The sequence below is a fragment of the Paramisgurnus dabryanus genome, chromosome 22 (assembly GCF_030506205.2).
Source record: "Paramisgurnus dabryanus chromosome 22, PD_genome_1.1, whole genome shotgun sequence".
NCBI classification, from domain to species: domain Eukaryota; kingdom Metazoa; phylum Chordata; class Actinopteri; order Cypriniformes; family Cobitidae; genus Paramisgurnus; species Paramisgurnus dabryanus.
Genome location: NC_133358.1, coordinates 22,988,805 through 23,009,294, shown reverse-complemented (window position 1 = coordinate 23,009,294; position 20,490 = coordinate 22,988,805).

Here is a 20,490-nt window from a genome sequence, read left to right as displayed (position 1 = left end):
AAACTATTATTCACTTTTTATTAGGCATTTATATTACATGTGAATTACCCATAACTATGTTGCAATTTTCTATCCTTTTCCTAGCAAGCCTACATTCAGCATCCAACCCCATCCATGTCCCAACAATCCATCAAGTAGGGTACTTCAAATCCATCACATGTCTGATAAAAATGAATGCTGGGGTCCTCAGATGAGTTGCATTCTAAGATCACACATCTGTTATGGAAAACACAGCAATTAAAACTACTGTTTAGCATGTTTGTGTGTGTGCGAATTAAAACGCATTAAACTATTGCATAAAAGCAGGTTTCAGATCTTTACAAAGAGAAAAAAACCTGTTCACTCTATAATTACCAGTTTCCAACACTCCTCTTTTCTTTCTCTTCTTCACTCTCTGAGACAAGGACAATACTGTAATTACATGCATTTATGTATACTGTTCCTATGGTAACATAGGGCCCAAGAGTGCATTGTAACTTCTAGATTTTGTGAAAGAGCCGCACCGAGCTTGAGCAATACATTATTAGTTTATGCTGGAGAGATGAAGCCACATCTTTACTGCAGTCAATGTGATCTCATGCCCTATTAATATGACTTCATATAATGCACTACAACTAAAGTAGTAGAACATCACAGAGCCGAAACAGCCAAGAACAATTTAATATTTAATAGGCTCATCAATCTATAAAAGTACACACCTATGGTCCATTAACAGCAGATTGCATTAACCAGCCTTTAGTCTGTGTGTTCTACAGTAGCATCACTGCTGGAGAGAGAGAGAGAGAGAGAGAGAGAGAGAGAGAGAGAGAGAGAGAGAGAGAGAGAGAGAGAGAGAGAGAGAGAGAGAGAGAGAGAGAGAGAGAGAGAGAGAGAGAGAGAGAGAGAGAGAGAGAGAGAGAAATGGTTGTACTGTACAGGACTTAGTGTTATTTATAGGCTGGCCACTACAGGGAGTTTAAAACATGTTGCAGTGTCATTTGATTGTTTTAATTTAGACAATAAATAAAATTTAAAATGTTATGCTCACATTCAACATGAGGAAATCCTGTAATTGGTTATAGCATTTACTACAGTACTCTGTTGTAAATTGTTCATTTTAGTAAATTGATAAACTGTACTAGCCTGATGTTGTCATACTCAATTCTAGTCAGAACTTGAGTCTAACGGCGCATTCACACGGGGCGTAAGCGTTGACGCTTCCCATTCACTTTTAATGGGTGACGTCAAGCGTTGGCGAACTGAATTGTGGATCCGTCGGCGCCGCGTCAGTGCCGTTGCAGAAGTTGAACATTTCTCAACTTTTCAAGCGGCAACGCGTTCGTCAGCCAATCATATCGCCTTATGCAAATAACCTAGGTAGGGCCAGCCAATTACGTTTATGAAAGACCGGAGCTTGTGTTGTGGCCACAGTGATTGGCTGTTGGCCACGCTTCACTATCTATAAATGTATCTATAAATTATATCTATAAATTTGACTATACAACAGTACACAGTGCTTTATCATGTGGGACATTATATAGTACATTGCACTCAAAAGCTTATAGATCATGTGACCCCTGTTTCTTTTATACCTACAAATTCAGACTGATCTCATGGAAAGTCGAGTTAAAGTCACAAAAATGGGATTAATTTATTTGTGTCCATGGAATGAAATTCATTTTTTTTCATGCCTTGAGCACAAATGTCTTTTTCATGTCACTTGCACTATAAATAGTTTTCGTGTCCGTGGCAGAACTTTCTTTTTCAAGGCATTTTATGTATTGTTCTCTCATAGTTTTTTTCCCTATTTCTTCACCATTGTCATTAGGGTTAGAGTTGGAATAAATTTCTGTTACATTTTTGACATCCTAACTCAAACCCCAAATCTAACCCCAACCCCAAGTGACAATGATCTTTAAATACGGGGAAAAAACAAAACAAAAACAAATGACATGAAAAAGAATGTCGTGCCATGGACACGAAAAAATATTTATAAATTTATATATATTCTGTGACACAAAAAAAACATTCATGCTCAAGACATGAAAAATAGAATTTCGTGGCATGCACACAAAATAAATTAATCACATTTTTTCGTGACTATAACATGACTTTCTGTAAAATCATGTTCTACAAATTATATTGTTCATATTCACTTAGGAACTGTTATTTTGTAAAGCATTGAAATATAATTGATATGATGAAAGGTGAGACTGAATGAAGAAATAAATCATCAAGCATAAAAAACACCATGCTGGAGTGGGGTACTGCAAAAGTGGGGTATACCCAAATTAAAAGATACAGTAGTAGTTTAGTATTTACTAGTAAAAGTTTATTAATAGTAGTTACTACACGTGCTTTATGTATTTTACAGTTTTAATACTGTAGCAATTTTTAACTATAGTAAATTGATAAGCAGTACAGTAGTAAACAGCGTAGTATGGTATGGTGTGGTATATTTACTACTGTAAATTTTATTCTTTTGGAATTGCAAATAAGAAAATGTAAAAATTATGTAAAATTCAACACTTATTCAAGTTCATCTGCAAAAACCATACAATAATCATTATGGAGCACCTTGGTACTGAGGTCGTTGCCCAACCACTATACAGAAAGTAGTAAAGTGTGCTTTCATACTGCTGTCATTTGTTTTCTGAAGTATAGATGGATGTCTGGAGGACAAGGTTGTTGCTTGTATCTACCGGCATGTATTTCAAATCAACGAAAACAAGCTATTAGAAAAACACCAAACTGAAGTGTTATTGGTAAACTTTTAAAGTCAGCTCACATCCATCCACTCATTAATCTATCCAACTAAGGACCTTGTCCCTGAATAGTGCTGTCAGATGACATTTAAGTCGTGGCAAAAAAATTGACAATATTCATCCCCGGGTGGTCGAGGTTATGAACGCTGGAGCAGCAGGAATTCAAGCTAGAAAGCATGACTAAAGAAACACTCTGACAGTTCATCAGCCTGCAGATTTTCTGGTTAATATTTTTTCCATCAGTGCCCAGCAGAGTGTAGAAGAGGGATTCAAAGTTAACACTTTATCAAGAATATAAGAGCTAAACTGGGACCTTACTGTTGAGAGGTCAGGCTGCAAGAGTCTTCATAAGAGCTTCTTCAAAATAAATACACTTGGAGATACGCTGAAAGCTGAGCCGAGAAAAGGAGGAATTATTTATAGATATGTGTAGTTATGATACAGCAAAAAGCATTTTTAAGAAACACAACTAGATTCCACTTTCTTTCAACAAAACTATTCATTAATATTGCAATAATAAATATGGGTGAAAATGTATCTAGAGAGCGATACAGAAGAAAACATTATTTTTTTGTCTTTAAAGACAAAGATCTATTAAGGGTTTTTTGTTTGTATCTGCATCCAATAAAGCTTTTAGGAACAAAAATGTGAAGGCTGCTGAGGATGGAGAACTGGAGCATGATTATTGGGTAATCAGTATAACAGGCACAAGCTGTCAGACGGGAACCAACGTGAATGATCTCAACTATGATTTATGACCAGCAATCCTGAAGAACTAAATTATTGCCTCCTTTTAAAACTGGCAATGCTAACATGTGCAATCTGTAAAAAATGATTTGTTGTCTTAGCAATCATGACGTACAGTATTATGCAATAGCTTTTACTTAAAAGAATATTTGCAACATCTTTAAAGGATTACTCCATTTTATAAAAAAATCCTGATCATTTATTGCCACCCATGAGCGTGCAGTAACATCATCACTCCTGACTACTCCCACTCACGCTTAAACTTCAGTCAATATTACTGCGCCCAATGTCAAAGTGCTGCAAATTAAGTGCTCTTCCGACATTCATTATAGTTCTAATTTTTTATCCACTTAAAAAATTGCCATTTTAATTTGTCCCACCATACTTAGTCATGTAAGTACTCATGTAACAGTCTTTAAATAGGGAAAACATGGAAGTGTTTGGTGGCTTCTAAATTCATCCCTGTTTGGACCCTAAGGAATGAATGGGGCTAGGCTAAATGCTAACACATTCACAATGTGTTGTACAAAGATTAAGTGCAAAGATTGAATAAAGATAGGTATGTATTAATTTGTCTAAGTTGAGGTAAGAACATAATAAAATATTAAAAGATGATGATGTTTTCCTTTAATCCCCACCTCAGACAATTCAGAAATACCGGTTTGCTGGCAGAATCTGTTAAACGGCATGACAATTTTCCAGCAAAATCCTCTAATGCTGCGTTCACACCAAATGCGAATAGAGTGTCGCGAATTTTTTCAATGTTAAGTAAATGTAAAAATGTGTTTACGCGTGTCTGCAGATCTCTCGCGCGCGATAGAGGTATTTAGTGGGCACGGTAGAAGCGAATTCGCACGTCACTCCTCTCTTTGTCAAGTTTCACTGGCTTCCTATAGCAGCCCGCATCAAATTTAAGGCTCTGCTCCTGGCCTTTAAAACCACCACTGGGTCAGCACCCCCTTACCTTCGCTTGCTTATAGAGCCTTATGTACCCTCTCGATCACTGCGCTCTGCCACCGAGCGACGGCTTGTGGTACCATCTCAAAAAGGGAAGAAAACACTAACGCGTACCTTCTCAGGAACTGTCCCACAACTGTGGAATGATCTGCCGGTCGTGACACGATCAGCTGACACTGTAGCTGTCTTTAAGACTCCGCTAAAAACCCATCTCTTCCACCATTACCTAACTTCCTAACTACAGATTTACTATCTTTCTTTAGTTACCCTTCTCTTTATCTCTTTCTCTATTTACCTTCCTCTTTATCTAAAAAAAATAAATAAATAAATAAAAATTACTAACATACCCTTGGCTATGTATATTGTGTTGGACTTGATGAGACTATTTCCAGTGCACTTATGTATTGCTGTTCTTATGTTTTCATAATTGCTTCTTTTGTTTACCTCACTTGTAAGTCGCTTTGGACAAAAGCGTCTGCTAAATAACAAAATGTAAATGTAAATGTCTCATTCGCATGTCTAGTTCGAAAGTTGAACTGTGGCGTCAATTCACGCCACGTTAACTAATCAGGAGCCTGCTTGCTGCGGCGGAACAACCTGCCTGCTTGCTCAACTTGGAGGAACAACCGATATTTTTTGTCAATTTCACTTCAAACGATTGCTTTTTATGCGCATTTATTTCGCAAATGCATTTAAAATGTTTAAGCGGCAAACTCGGTGTGGTAGATGCGAATTTGACGCTCTATTCGCGTTTGGTGTGAACGCAGCATAAGTACACAGAAGAAAAATTGGATGAACCATGGCGCAAGTATGCCAGATTTCAATTATCGAGCTGCAATCGTTTTTTTCCTGGGTAAAGGATTTTTACTAAATATATTTGAGACATTTAACTTTATTCAGAAAGGACAGTGAGGAGTGACAGGAGACTTTTTTAGAAGGTTTTTTGCCAAAAAACTTGCATGCACTTAGATGGTTTTGCAGTGAAAGTATTGTGCAATACTAATATAATAACTAAAGTGACATAGTCATTGAAAAATACATAAACCATAACCTTTTTATTGGCATTAAAATGAAATTAATGAATCAAAACATAAGAACCTGATAAAAATGCTCATTTACAAGAAAACATGTCAGATGCACTTAGAGGGTTTTGCATCTGAAGGTTTTCCATTAACATTCTGTGTAAGCAAGACTTAATTTAAATTTGATGAAAGTCAGCACTGTTCAATATAAACTGCAGTGTAAACATGTCTTAAAATATATTTGTGCATGTTAAATCAATTATGACAGCATTAATTCATCACATAATAGAATACAGCATAGCTCAATGGGAAGTGGTCCCAAGACAGAAATGGTGACCTATTAACACAAGCGTGAATACTGAATGACAACTCCATCTTCCAAAGCCACTGATGTCTACAAGTGCCCTTCATGCAAATCTGTACCACAGATTATTCCCTCCTAACCTCCCTCTCTCGCTCACTTCAGAACGATGTGCCATTGTAAGTCAGCAGCATAGCTCAGATCAGTCAATGACAAGAACATAGCCTCAGGGTCTGACGGACGAAACCATCACACATCCGTCAACCATTGTCACCTCAACTCACTGCCTTTAACAAGCTGAAAGACAAAGATGATTCATGATTCTTTAAAAGCTGTAATCACATCCTCTCACAGAATATAAATCTGAACCACGATGCCCTCAGCAAGACATCCTCCTCCCGGCGAGCAACGTCATGACTCGGAAATGGGAAATTTCTCGCTTAACGTTTTGGACGATGAAGCTTGGGAAAGGACATCTGTCCGTCTAATTATATCAAAGTTTTGATGCTAAAAGCATGCTCTTACTATTCAGGGAAAAGAGAGAGGTTGAGAAAAGAAGTGTAAAGAAGGAAAATGTAGGAAGATTATGAATATGAATCAGTCAGGAATGCAAATTGTAATTTTGCAATGAAGGTATCTCAGGCATACACAAGAGTTGAGAAGTCGTTTTTGGGATATCAAAATTTTTTGGCAGTACTCAGTGCAGTGAGTTAGATGAGTTACTCTCATATTCCATTACTCTCTGTTCTTCTAAATTGTCGACCGCAGTAGAAATGAGGGCACAGGAGTAAAACAAGCTGACGTTAGGTGCTTTAAATGTCCACACTATGAGGATAATGTAGTATAAGTAGAAAACAGGTGGTTTTAGATAACAGTGAGATGATTGATGGCAGAATGCATCATCTGAAGCTTTCGATTCAGGCGGCATTGCCACGGTAACACGCAGGAAAATATGATTTTCTTTTGAGTGATTTGTTCCAATCTGATTTGGCAGGGAGCGTGACGAGAATCTCTAAGGATTGACCTTCCTCTGGTAACCTGTCCACACATTCTGCTCTTGTGCATCTTATCTTTCACCTTCACCTTTCTTTTGCACAGGAAAATAAGTGTAGTTCTTTGATACAATATATTTCATATACATTTTATTAAAAATCCATATGAGAAATACACAGCCCAGTCTCACGAAATTACGTACCTATATCATGTAATTTTTTTATTCTTTTTCATGTTATAAATTTCCAAATTTTTTCGTGATCATATCTTGAATTTCTGTTTACGTGTCATTGTCATGTATTGGTTACTCAACTGTTTTGTCCTGTTTTCTTACCATTGTCGCTTCGGTTTAGGGTTAGATTAAAAAGGACATCCTTACCCAAACCCAACTCCGGCAGGTGACAATGGTTTAAAAATCAGAAAATATAAAAAATAAATCAGAAAAAATTATATAAACCAATACTTAAAGTGACATCCTAATGCAAACACCAAATCTAACCCTAAACCGAAGCGACAATGGTTTGAAAATAAATAGAAAAAAGCAGTTGAGTAACCAATACGTGACAATGACATGTAAACAGAAATTTGTTATACACTGTAAAAGATAAAGACTAAAAAAGTTTTAGGTTCATTTAACTTTGAACAAACTGTTGCCAGTAAATGACATAAATGTAAAATCTACAGTAAGTTACTGGCAGCTATTCACCAATAATACCCAGTAATACTGTAATTTATACAAAAAAATTATCACAAAAAAAACGCGGAAATGCGTGACAGTATTATGAAAAAGAATCAAAAATTTACGTGATATAGGTACATAATTTCGTGAGACTGGCTATACAATACAATACAATGTTTATATATATATCACATTTAAAACAACCGAAGTCAACCAAAGCAGGATAAACTGAAATACGGAAGGATTACAGTAAGAACACAGAATATAAATCAATCAAATACGGTGTTGCATTGTAGAAAAGCTTGGGTATTTTGGTGTATGGAGTTTATATCAAAATTAGTTTTGAATGCAAATCTACACTCTTAAAAAAATAAAGGTGCTGAACCGTAGCTGACGAGATCATTTAAGTGAACTGTATATTAAAGAGTGTATAGAAGTCCTGTAAAATGAGATCTATGTTTATTCTATAAAAATTTCAAGATCATTTTTTGAAAAGTCTGAATAGCAGGACAGAAGCAAAATTAAATAGATGCCATTTGTGATGATATAGGGAATATTCATATGTGACCCTGTCTGTGAAATCGAGACTTATTATGAAATTAGGAGCATTAAAATTTGATTTCAGTCACTGATTTCAATCTTTACTCAGTCAATATTAAAGATAACAAGGTTATATTTTCACAGAATGATATTTACAATATGTAGGATGATTTTATTTAAACTATAGTAAATGAAAAAAATGACTTTAGCTGAGTTTTCACAGACAGGGTCACATATCTGTGATGTGCTGCAGTTAATAGATCTATGTGAGAGTTGTGTTGGTTACTGTGGTGATGGTTGCTGTGGCGACTGTGTCCGGTCCCCCATAAGGCTAATGTTAGGAGGGCTTCCATTTAGCTGCTTTAATGAGACATTTTTCTCCTCTGTACCCTAACATTAGTTACTACACGCATTGCAAGCACATTGCTCACACACACATACATTTCCTTTCATTTATATGTCAGATTTGGTGTCCTACCCTACAGGGACCAAACATAAGGTACATAAACATAACAGAACGTGTCACATCAGGGAAAACTCGTTTAATAGTTTGATGTGGATACAAACTTTTAATGACTTAAAAACATGCTGTTTCTCAACTGTATGTTTTTTATGAGTTTGTCTATTAAAGGATAATTCACCAAAAAAAAAAAATTCTGTCATTGTTTACTCATTCTCATTTTGTTATAAACCTGTATACATGTATTTGTTCTGATGAACACAAGTGAAGCTATTTTCAGGAATGTTTGTAACCAAACCAATAATGAGCCCAATTGACTTCCATAGTAGGAATAAAGAATACTATGGAAGTGAATGGGGCTCATAATTGTTTGGAAGATTTCTCAAAATATCTTCCTTTGTGGTCATCAGAAAAAAAGACATATATACGAAGTTTGTATAACTTTGTTATTGGTGTTTTTTAATCCCGGGTGGTACAGCACTGTGGTAACTGTTTTCATTCATTTTTGGGTGAACTATCCCTTTAAGAGACAAACTCATCCAAAAAAAATACTATCCCTTTAACTGGGTTTGATGCTACAAGTGATTGGTTTGTTTACACATCTGAAATAGTTGTCAGATGAGACACAGTCACAGCCATTCATAAATGTTTTTTATATTTAATGTACAGTTATTATAAGTGGGATTTTCGACTAATGAGATCTCATTGTGGGTGGGGCTTTTCATAGTGGGCGGAGTTTTCTCAGTCTCCAGTTGAGGTTGATACGTTTTTATAGACACTACAATCTCTGGTTTAAAGTCAAAACTGACAATTCTTATTTAAATGTAATATTGCAGTGTTGATAATAAACAATTTATTTGTGTAAGTCCTATTTTTTTTTCAATTTGATAACACTTTACTTAAAGGGGTGAGCAGAAGACTGACATAATCATGACATGACACGTGTCATAAACATGAAAGAGATTTTAGGCACTTTTATGACATCTGTCATAAACTCTGTGTGAGGAAGAAAAAGTCTTTTTTGTATTTTGGACCTACATAAGTATAATCTTTGGACGGTCTGTTGCATTTTGTTAAGGTATTTAAAATTATTTGATATTGTATTAACACTTTAATGACAAATTAAATTGGTATCACTGGTAAAAAGTGAGAAAATTACACAATTATAATGGCATTTAATGTAATGTTAACCCATTAAGCAAGGTTGTTTCTTAAGTTTGATAAGAAATCAGCTATGTCATGTTTATAACAGATTTATTTATGACAAGATATTTTGTCTTGGTAATGTTAAGTTGTCATGACAAGTTATGATGTATTGGTTTATGTCGATTTGTCATAACAAAGACATCTCAAATAATGAAAGCTCTGCATTAAAAATGACATAATTGAGCAAATGGCACGTGACATGTCATGATTATGAAGGTGTCATGTCAGTCTAATGAACACCCCTTAGCGTTAAGTGTTACCAAAAATTCATGTGCCCTCAATCAAAATTTGAAAATGTACTTCTGCCCTCTTGTGGCGATCATCCTCTGATGATGTCAGCTAGATGGCTTGGGCGGGCATCTGTTAACTTCGCCCCAACTGTCAGTCTTTCATTTCTGAATAAGACGCCTACTTTTCTATATCCAATCAAAGCGCAGTGGAAAACACAAGCCACGCCCACAATTTTCCTTGGGCGTGACTTGGAAATACGTCACAACACGGATGATCACGGTCGATCGCGACTTCCAGTTCATGTGGACTTTAACATTAAAGAATTATGTTTTTGCTAATGAATTTGGTTGTAATGTTTTCTTGTTTCTCCCTAAAGGGATTCAAAAATTTCATCCAAAAATATAATTCTGTGAACAATATTCATCCTTATGTCATTCAAATCTGTTTATTACTCTTTCTTCTGTAGAACACAGTGGTTTTGTATCCATACAATAGCAGACAATGTGGCATGTGTTGTTTATTTACCAATGCTCTTCAAAATATCTTTTGTGTTCTGCGGAAGAAACAAAGTCATAAAGGTTTGGAAAGACATGAAGGTAAGAATGACAAATGTATTTTCATTGAACTATCCCTTTAAGTACACACAGACATAAGGCAGGATTTTTGTAATTTGGCTGTAGGATAGGATAGGACGGTCTACAGAATAGTGCACTTAAAAAATAAGAACAGTAAGTGCAGCAATACAAATAGCAATTTACAGTGCAAGCTATACATTTTATCATTATGTAATCAATACATTTTGCCATTTCTCCCAAAACATTTGTTAGTTTCTCTCAATAACTCCAAAAGCGTGTTACGATAGAGAGATTCACCGTTTTCTAATGGCCTAATACAGTGTTTGCTACAGCCTGTAGGGATATGACGCTCCCAACTGTAATTTTTCTTTCCTACACTATGCACTTTCTTATTCTCAACTGTCTATAACAAATCATCCCCGAAATGAAAGAAGAAAGCATCTCTGCATTTTACCTCCTTATTACAGCCTTTTTGAGCATCCTTAAGATGCAGACTAGAATTCATCAAACTCAACCCCCACAACCAAGATCCATTTTTCTTTCTGGTTCAGTCATTTTAGTCTTTGTCTGCACTATTGCGCTCTGTCACTGTCAGTAAGCCTTGAGAACATGATTATCATGTGCTTTGAAGGCAGATCCGAGCTATGAAGCAGGCAAAAGCTTCTATGGGTGCGCATGACTCACACCGTCTCCATACAATCGCACACCTACACACATACACACAAAAGACAGCCACCGATGTGACGCCACGCAGGAATTTCAGCTGAAAAGACTGGTGACCTCAGCCTTGGCTGTCTGCATGGGTAGTGTAAAATAATGTGGCAGGCAGTGGGCGCAGGGGCTGATCGTGTGCCCACTCGCTCCACAGCGAGGCACAACGGCGAACTGACACTGCATCTCTCTCTCTCCCTCTCTCCCTCTCTCTCTCTCTCTACACATAGAGGTACCGCAGTGTGCCAACGTCTCCAATGCCAGTTAGTTATTTTCATGCTGTGAAACCCTAATAGCTTGTTTATTATGTCAATTTTATAGATTTGTACACTAAACTGAACTAGGAAACCTAAACTAGTGTTACATTAATGCGGTACGGTTAGCATTGTGAATGAGATCTGTTTAGGGAAATGATTTAATAAATCAACATAAGTGAAATAAATTCTGAGCAAAGACTGGTCGCTGTTATGAGTTAAAAGCATACATCCTACTCTTGTGCTGTCTCATAATTGCAAAGTTATAATAATAAAAAATATTTTTTTAATATGCAGTATTTACCTTCAGTTGTGTGTGTATGTGAAGAGGGCAATGTAGTACGAACAGTCTCATGGCGAAAGCTAACACGGATTTGTACAAACATAATGATGCACCTGTTATGGAGCGCGCTAAAATGCTTTTAGAGCAATTCTGACACCCAAACCTTTCCAAGACTCAGACTAAAACAAACTAAGTGGGTCGGGGAAATTGTAATGTGCAAGCAGAGCATAGGGTGTCAGTGTGTGTATGAGAGAGAAAGAGAGAGAGAGAGAGAGAGAGAGAGAGAGAGAGAGAGACTGGATGTGCTGAGTCATTGTACAAGAATAGCTCCCTGTTTCTCTTTCTGCATCAGTTGTAGTTTTACTCCATTAAAAAATGTGACAGTTTGGAGTAATAGCCCCTTATGGCTAAGTCAAATGCACATGACGTAAAAGTATGAATAAAATTGTTCATTTATGTGCATTTATGTTAATCATTGCACCACCTTGGAGGCTGGGCTTTCAATAGCCCACAATTTAAAATTTATTAATTTGAATGTGCAATGGAAATATGCAATTTCTGAATGCAGAACTTCTCAGTCATAAAAAACACCTGCAAGGCCTGAAAGATTAAGCCTTAGCCAAGTAAGCAAAAGTAACTTAAAAGTAACGTAAGTAGTATACTTTCCATGAAAAGTAACTAAGTAAAACAATTAGTTACTTTTTTGGGGAGTAACTTAATATTGTAATGCATTACTTTTAAAAGTAACTTTCCCCAACACTGACAAATACTTTAGTTTTAGACAGTATGGGCTCTATCTTAACACCCGGCGCAATGCAGCGCAATGCAGCGCAATGCGCGACGCAAGTGTCTTTTGCTAGTTTCCACCCTGCGCAATTATAATTTTCACGTTTAGCGCCACGTTGTTTAAATAGCAAATGCATTTGCGCCCCCTTTTGCGCCCATGGGCGTTCTGGTCTGAAAATGAGGTGTGTTCAGGCGCATTGTTGGTGCGTTGCTATTTTGAGGCAACTAAAATAGACTACACCATTGACCAACAAAAACCTGGTCTAAAGTCTAAAGACAATGGCGCAATATGTTTTTTGTTATTTAAAAAGCGCATTACTAATATGCGCCTATTAACGAGACGACAACGCGGGTTTGCATATCACATACATGAATGCGCAGCAGCACAAAAATGCTTTTAAATATGAAAGATTAAAGGATTGAATGTAAAAGATTATTATTGAGTCTCTTGGACATAAATGAGGACCGATTATGAGACCTTAGAAGGCGCAAAGAGCTGCTTCACCTAAAGCCTGGTAAGTAAATAAATGCTTTGCTTTAAACAAATGCATCTGTTTTTACATGTTTTTTTAAATGCTACCTCACGGATTTATTGTATATGATGACTCTGTACCTGTGGATATGGTGGGATGAGAAATATTATTATAATATTATTACAGTAATTCTTAAAAAAAAAACTTAAGTAAAAAAATGACGCTGTCCAAATGCTGAAACGTGCGGAAAGCCGTTTGTAAATCCTTTATCTCCTGTTTGTTCCAAATAAAGTATTTTTAGAGGACAAACCTTTTCTTACATACTTGTACACAATTTTTGATGATATTGGATAGCCATACATTTAAAGCAATTAAAAGCCTGCTTTTTTACTTCCATGACTAAAAGAAAATGGGTTTTTAATAAAAAAAATGCAAATTTCAATACAAGTGAAAAACACAACACAATTATTTAACATTATTACACGGCTCTCTGGAATGCTTGATTCTGATTGGTCAGTTGAGACATGTGCAGGTTCATTCTTTTCAAATAATAACCGCTCCAAAATAATAACGCATAGCCGGACTACTTGCACGAGTAAAATCGCTCCGCGCCAATAAAGATCAATAAAGATTACTGTCTGTTTGGCGCCATCTTGTGACAAACACTCGACAACCACGACAAGACACAGACAGCTTACTGAGACTGAACTTGACAAAATAGAGCATGACAGCTAGGAAGCCAACACACAAAAAAATACAGAATGGGCATTAAAACTTCTCAAAGACTGGCTAAAAGAGAAAAAATGGAGACAAGTATGAAGCAGAGGATCTTAATAAGGTATTACGATCATTTTATGCATCTGTGCAAAGTTTCGCGGAAGGATAAAAATGTTAATTTAAAACCAATATGCCAATAAAATGTTTCAAATTCAGATTCATGTCCAGTTTTTTTTCTTATGTGGCAAGTAGCCGTGTAATAAGCGGGATAATGTAGAGGCAGCCGGTAGTTATTGGGAAATAAGCCCCTTCAGTGTGATACAAGACCCTCCGCTTCGCGTCGGGTCCTGATCACACTGTCGGGGCTTATTTCCCAATAACTACCGGCTGCCTCTACATTATCCCTTACTTAATCTTAAACTGGGGATCTTCTTCCTTCGCTTAATTTTTCAGTTTACAAAGTCCGTCATCTAAATAGGAATTAGACATAGCGCCAGCGCAACTGGGTTTTAAAGGGGATGAGAGCTGAGACTCATATTGGTTTATTGCACGTTATGCCTAAAATACTCCCATTACTCATTAAAAAAATAGGACCAACCCTTTTCAACCATGCGCTCAGCGTACAAACCATTTTCCCATCGTTAAATTAGCAAAAGTGGATTCGGACACGCCCATTTAGACGTTACTCTGTGCACTTCTGAGATAAACCCAAGAGCTGTAGCCTTCGATCCATCACTTCATCTCAACCATCATCTTGTTTTTTTCTCTTTAATGCTGATGTCCATCAACTCAATCACCAAATCCCTAGGCATAGCAGTCTTCTCCAGACAAACCCGAATTAATCATGAGACAATAAGACAATTAATCATTTGACTGATGGACCTGGATAGTGATTTACAGTGATAAATGGCTTGAATCGATTTGTCTTCCTGAAGCATCATGAATACCTGCTCGCTCTCGCTTGACCTGGGGAATAAACTAAGCAGTACATAATCTGCAACATCTAATGATTGTTACCTTGCTTATTAACTAATAAATTATTAATTGCATTTTTCTAATGGACCCTCATTTGCGCTCCCACCTGGGACATTGGATTGCCTTTTCTTGCCTGATGCATATTCTTTTACAAGTGTTGCGTATTTAACAAAAGCATCATCAAGTATGTCAATGAGCTCGAGAATGACTCATTCAAATTAAGTAACATTTACAACAGCACCACTGAATTAGATTAGGGTAATTTGCACATGAGCGGACAGGTTTCTGGCTACAAGAAGTTAAATAGCTTAGAATGAGAGTCCATAAAGCAACACTATGTAGTTTTTTTACCTTCAAATAATCTCTCTAAAATTATTTCAGTGATAGAACAACTTTTAACTGGACAAATTGTACTGTTGCTGCAACCTGAGCAGCCTCCTAGCTGCTACAAGCACACTCTGAAAGTGGCGGTGGAGGGTAGAGCACACAGCCCCGCCCCTCCCCCTGCCTGCAGAAGAGTGTCTGATACCAGGCACTGTTGCGCTTTTCAACCACATGGGGGAGCTGTAAGTCATTTTTAGATGGAAACTACATAGTGTTGCTTTAAGTAAAAGAATAAATGACAAGGAAAAAAGGTACAGTATAGGCAAGAACGTTTACACAAAATGGCCAAAAGTACTGTATGAGGACACGCTTCCTCATAATTATTTACTACTGAGTCCTCAACTGGTAGGTGTTAGGAACACCAAGGTCATAGGATTAACTCCAAAGATCGCAACACTAAACTAAGGCAAGCACTTTACTTCAGTGGGCTTTTTTGTTGATCTCTAAATAACATAAAGGTGCTACAAAAGGGTTTTCACAGAGATGCCATAGAAGAATATCTGGCCACCTTGCAAACCCCAGCATGTGTGTCCAAAAACATCTAATAGAAATCTTCCTGAAGACTGAAAGCTGAGAGAACTAGATATTAGTGCCTGTGGTTTTAAAATGAAATGTTCGTTACAGTATGTCCACATCTTTTGGCCATGTGGTGTATTAGATATCCAGGCTAATGCATTTCCAGACTATAATTAAAAGCAGAGAGGGGGCCGAGAAGATAAAGGCACGCGCTACATCACTGGCCCTCATTGGTTCCCTGTGCTTTGTGCGCAGACATCTCAATCTTTTTCCACTGCTGAGCTCAATCTAAATTCAAAATAATAAACAAAGCATGCACTTTTTACCATCTTTATGTTTTTTTTACGTCGTTGTTTTTCTTTTGAAAGATTACTGTTCAAAAATCTGAATGCTAAAAACAAGAATTTAAAAATTTAAGTGCATACTGTAAGTGCTAAATGTACTATCATTGTAAGTAGGTGCACCCTGTCCTCATTATTCAGTTCTACATGTGTGTATGGCAGACAGCTACATTAAAATTCATAGAGATAGATATGAAAATGTTAATTTTATTGGACATGGCGTGCAGGTGATCAATGGCATGTCAGTGCACAACGAAAAATGAGTTTCTGATACATTTAATCTTAATGCTCACCTGTAGTACAAAATCCAAACATACCATACTTATAAATGATAAAATATATATTATATAAAATTAAAATCCTTTTAGGGCTGTCACGGTAATGATATTTGGCTGACGGTTACTTTTCTAATAAATTGAGACGATTGTGACGATTAATTGCCTGTTTTAGGGCTTTTTTTTCTTGGTTTGACATTTAATTCTCATACATTTTTTTTCTTGGTTTATAAAATTATTTTCACACAATGTTGTGATTATTTAAATTAAATATTTTGTAAGGTTTACCTGCAAATACACATATTTAAAAGTAATCTGATACAGTCTTGTTTATACAGGCACTGCAGCTCCCCCTTGTGTTTTTTAGAGAGATGTGCAATCATTGCGGTGATCTGAAATCATCACGATGCGGTCAAACAATCGCGATGAGACGATTATATAATCAATGTGACAGCCTTAAATCTGAGACCACAAAAATTATATATTTTGTTTTCATTATTAAATAAATAATTTATCTTTTTTTTTTTTTTTTTACAAATTACAGCCTAACTATCTGAGTTTGAAAAAGTAATTTCAGAAAGTCTTTGGTATTTACTGACAGCTGGGATCCCTAAGTTTATGCAGAACTAATGATACATGCTACTTTAGCATATTTTAAGGTTTAAAAAAAGATTTAAGAAAACATTAAATGCAATATGTTATGCTCTATCAACTGAGCTATGGGAACTCTGGAACTGTTTGTTTGTTTTTATATCTTTTTTGTTTATTTCAAAGATGATCCAGTTGTTGAGGATGCTGCAGGATTTATTTTCTGAAGGTATAATCTCATTATGTACATCCTTCTTTCCTGTATATATCCATTGTTTGCTGATGTGTTTTATTAGCATCCTTGATTTGTTTGCCTCCTCTCAGAGACAGGCAGAGACACATGTGGTGTTGTTTTATGGTCCTCTGTCATTACATACAAGGGCTCCGTGTAGTAAATACACATCAAATTCAATATCTCCAATCTATTAATGTTTGTTTTCTCAGGATGATAGACAGTATATGGGAACAGAGATCTTGTAGAGAGCTACAGCAATATAATGGAAAGAGTTTGGGGCAAACAGAAACAAAAACCTTTAAATAAACTGCAAAGACATCAAAGCAATGAAATGGAGTCTTGCATTCTTTCTCAATCATGTACACACCGTCATAAATCAAATGCTCCATTAGCACACCTATATATCTCATTGATCTCCTATAAATCCATGCAGTTTCTTAATCTTTCTTTCTTAATGGATTCCTGTCAAACATACTGAAAACAAGATACATTTAATTAAGCAGCAAAAATACATTAAGTGTATAGATTTATATTCACAAAAAAATACCTTAAACTATTTTTCTTGCTCTATTGACTAAACAGTTTTTGTTTGTGTCTCTAAATTATAATCTACCCAAAATGTGGCAATGGCAAATAAATACTTAAAGAAATTATTTTAAAAAGAAATGATACGTTTAATTTTACGTTTTAATTGTTTTGATATTTTGCTGGAAATCTACTAAAAGACTTATTAAGCATTTTTTGCCGTTTGTGAATGATTGAAGTACAATGAAGATAATGATTGGGGAGGGGAGATTTAATAGTTGAAATTCATCTCACATTTGTTCTCTTTCTGCTATCAATCTTACTTTCCTACCCACTTCACACATCCCTTTTCTTCTATTTTCTCTTTCCAGGTCTCCTCCTCCTTCCCCTCAGGTGCACTATTCCCTAGACTCCCATATATAGAGAGTAAACTGAACTTCATTCAATTCCGGTTTCCTTTAAACCCCAAATCACTCAAGAGATCATTAAAGGCCACCTATTGTCCGATTCACATTTTTAGATTTCCTTTAGTGTGTAAGTGTGTTAGTACATGTTAATGATATGCAAAAGGTATAAACCCCAAAGTAAACGATGACGCGAGTTATTGTCTCCAATGTACATCTCTTTTCTTGGACTACAACAAACCAAGCGTGCCGCACAAGCCCTGAAAATTAAAGCCAAAACATCTCAATCGCCCCCCAGTCACTGGTCCTAGTATAGGTCATAAACTCCGCCTCCCCCATGTTATTCAATGGAAATTGAGACCAACAAAACAATTTAATTACACTTCAAATATCTTTTTTCCGAAGATGGTTTCTGTCATTTACTGGAGTTTTTATAACGCTGATGTAAATTCAACAGTTTGTTTTTAAAATAAGTTTGCTTTTAGTTAGTTATTTAATGCTATAAAAACAGTGGTGTGACGTCATGCTTGACAGCTGTGATATGCGCATTCTGCGAGAGCGAGGGCGGGCCTTGATTTCACGGCTTTACTTCCTGCTCATACTGGGACACTGGCGGCTTCACTTTTCACCAATGGAAGAGAGCGAACGGGTGTTGTCCATCTTTTTTACAGTCTATGAAACAAACACACAGATTTAGGCAACAGTTTGGATTGGTGATGTAGACAAGACTGACATTATCATAATTTATTCCGCTTGGACTCTCAGCCTGTAAGTTAACTCCTGTTAGTAGTGCTTTGTGACCGAATCTTTCAAACATGGTAAGTGGTGTCACATTTCTGGCTGATGTCAGAGGTATTCAGGCCAATCACAACATACAGATTAGCTGGCCAATCAGGGACACAGAACTTTTCAAATCTGTGCGTTTCAAGAAGAGAGTGAAATCTGGATACAAAAATGTACAGTATGTGGAAAATAATGTGTTTCTTTAACCATAAACCAGGCAAACACATACCAAATACACAAAATAACATTGTTTTTTAGCAATTAAATAGGTGCTCTTTATTTGTTCCTGGAAAGTTTAATTTCTCTCATTGTTGTAAAAAACTAATTTATGAGTACAAACAACCAGAGACATTCCCTATCTGAAAAGTGATCTTTCTCCACCCTTTAAATCTTATCTCTTTCTCTCTCTCTCTGCCCAAATAAACTCACTCTATCCTCGCTCAATCTTTCCAAACCACTCTGCTATCAAAACATGTTTCATGGAGTTTCTCTTTTTGTGTCAGCTAGTCCTGCAGTCTGCACTGCGGTTGCAGTGTGAATTGCATTTTCACTTTTATAGATCCCAAAGCCACAATACAAGCAATTTCCATAAATATGATAGACTTTGGTATACAATACATTGTTATCAAGCATAAGAGGCAATTTTTTAAATTCAACACAAAAAGGTTTTTATATAGAGTAAGAAATATAAATGTTGAATTCATCTAATAAATAATTTTAAATGACTATAAATTATTTTATGAACATATTTAACCCATTAAAAAACTACGTAAAATTATTTGTAGCTTTCCTATTACATGACAGAAAAGCCAATAAATGTATTAATAACTATAAATCATTTGGCCCCAAACTACTGAGTGACAGCTCAATTTAGTGTTTTAAATGTTGGTAACAGGGCTGCAACAATCGCAAACCTTGAATGAAGATAAGAATCCTGTAAACAAAACATTTACATAAACCTCCCAAGATTACAAATGAACTGCAGTCTGCATACTTCATGAGATGCATCCAAAAATGAGAATTCTGAGATGCTTATTCAAACATGTCTCTTTGACACCAAACACAACCAGCACTTTCAGCTGTGAAGTCACAATGGTGCCCTTAAGCTGTAACCATGGAAACCAATCTTTGTCAGTTTGCTGGAACGATATGGCAAAGCATGGATTGCAGGAGGTATCAGCAATGGTTACCATGGCAATAACCATACAAAACAGTTATGATCATTACGAGCGCCGCTTTTCTGTCTCCAGCATAGGTCAAAGGTTAGAGGAAGGAAGAAAAACGCAGAAAGCCTTTTCTATTTGGAGAGCTTTCAATAATCTTAAGGGCACGTACATAGAAATATGTTACATTAAAAAACAGAATCAACAACTAGCATAGCAAGAGGTATGAAGCAGTGCAGGGAAAAATGCAATGCTCAACCATAGGCCATGTTTTTAATAAGACATGCATGGGTACGTCTGGAGCCATGGCCCTGTACTCCAGCAGACTGTGCCGGCGTTATTAAATCATCTGTATGCCAGAGTCTGTCTGGGACACTTTAACCCAGGACTTTATGCATTGAGAGGAGTTGCAATTGAACCACACTCGTAGCTGTTACATTATCACATTATGTACAGTTTTTATTTTTTAAAGAACGCCATTTTAGTTTTTAGGTTTTTTTGCAATGTATGCCAATGTTGATTCCATAACTTTAATGCTCTCCATAACACATAGGATTATGATGCAGGTAGACTGTAGGTAAAACCTCAGATGAACATATGTGAGTCTTTTTTGGGGTATAAG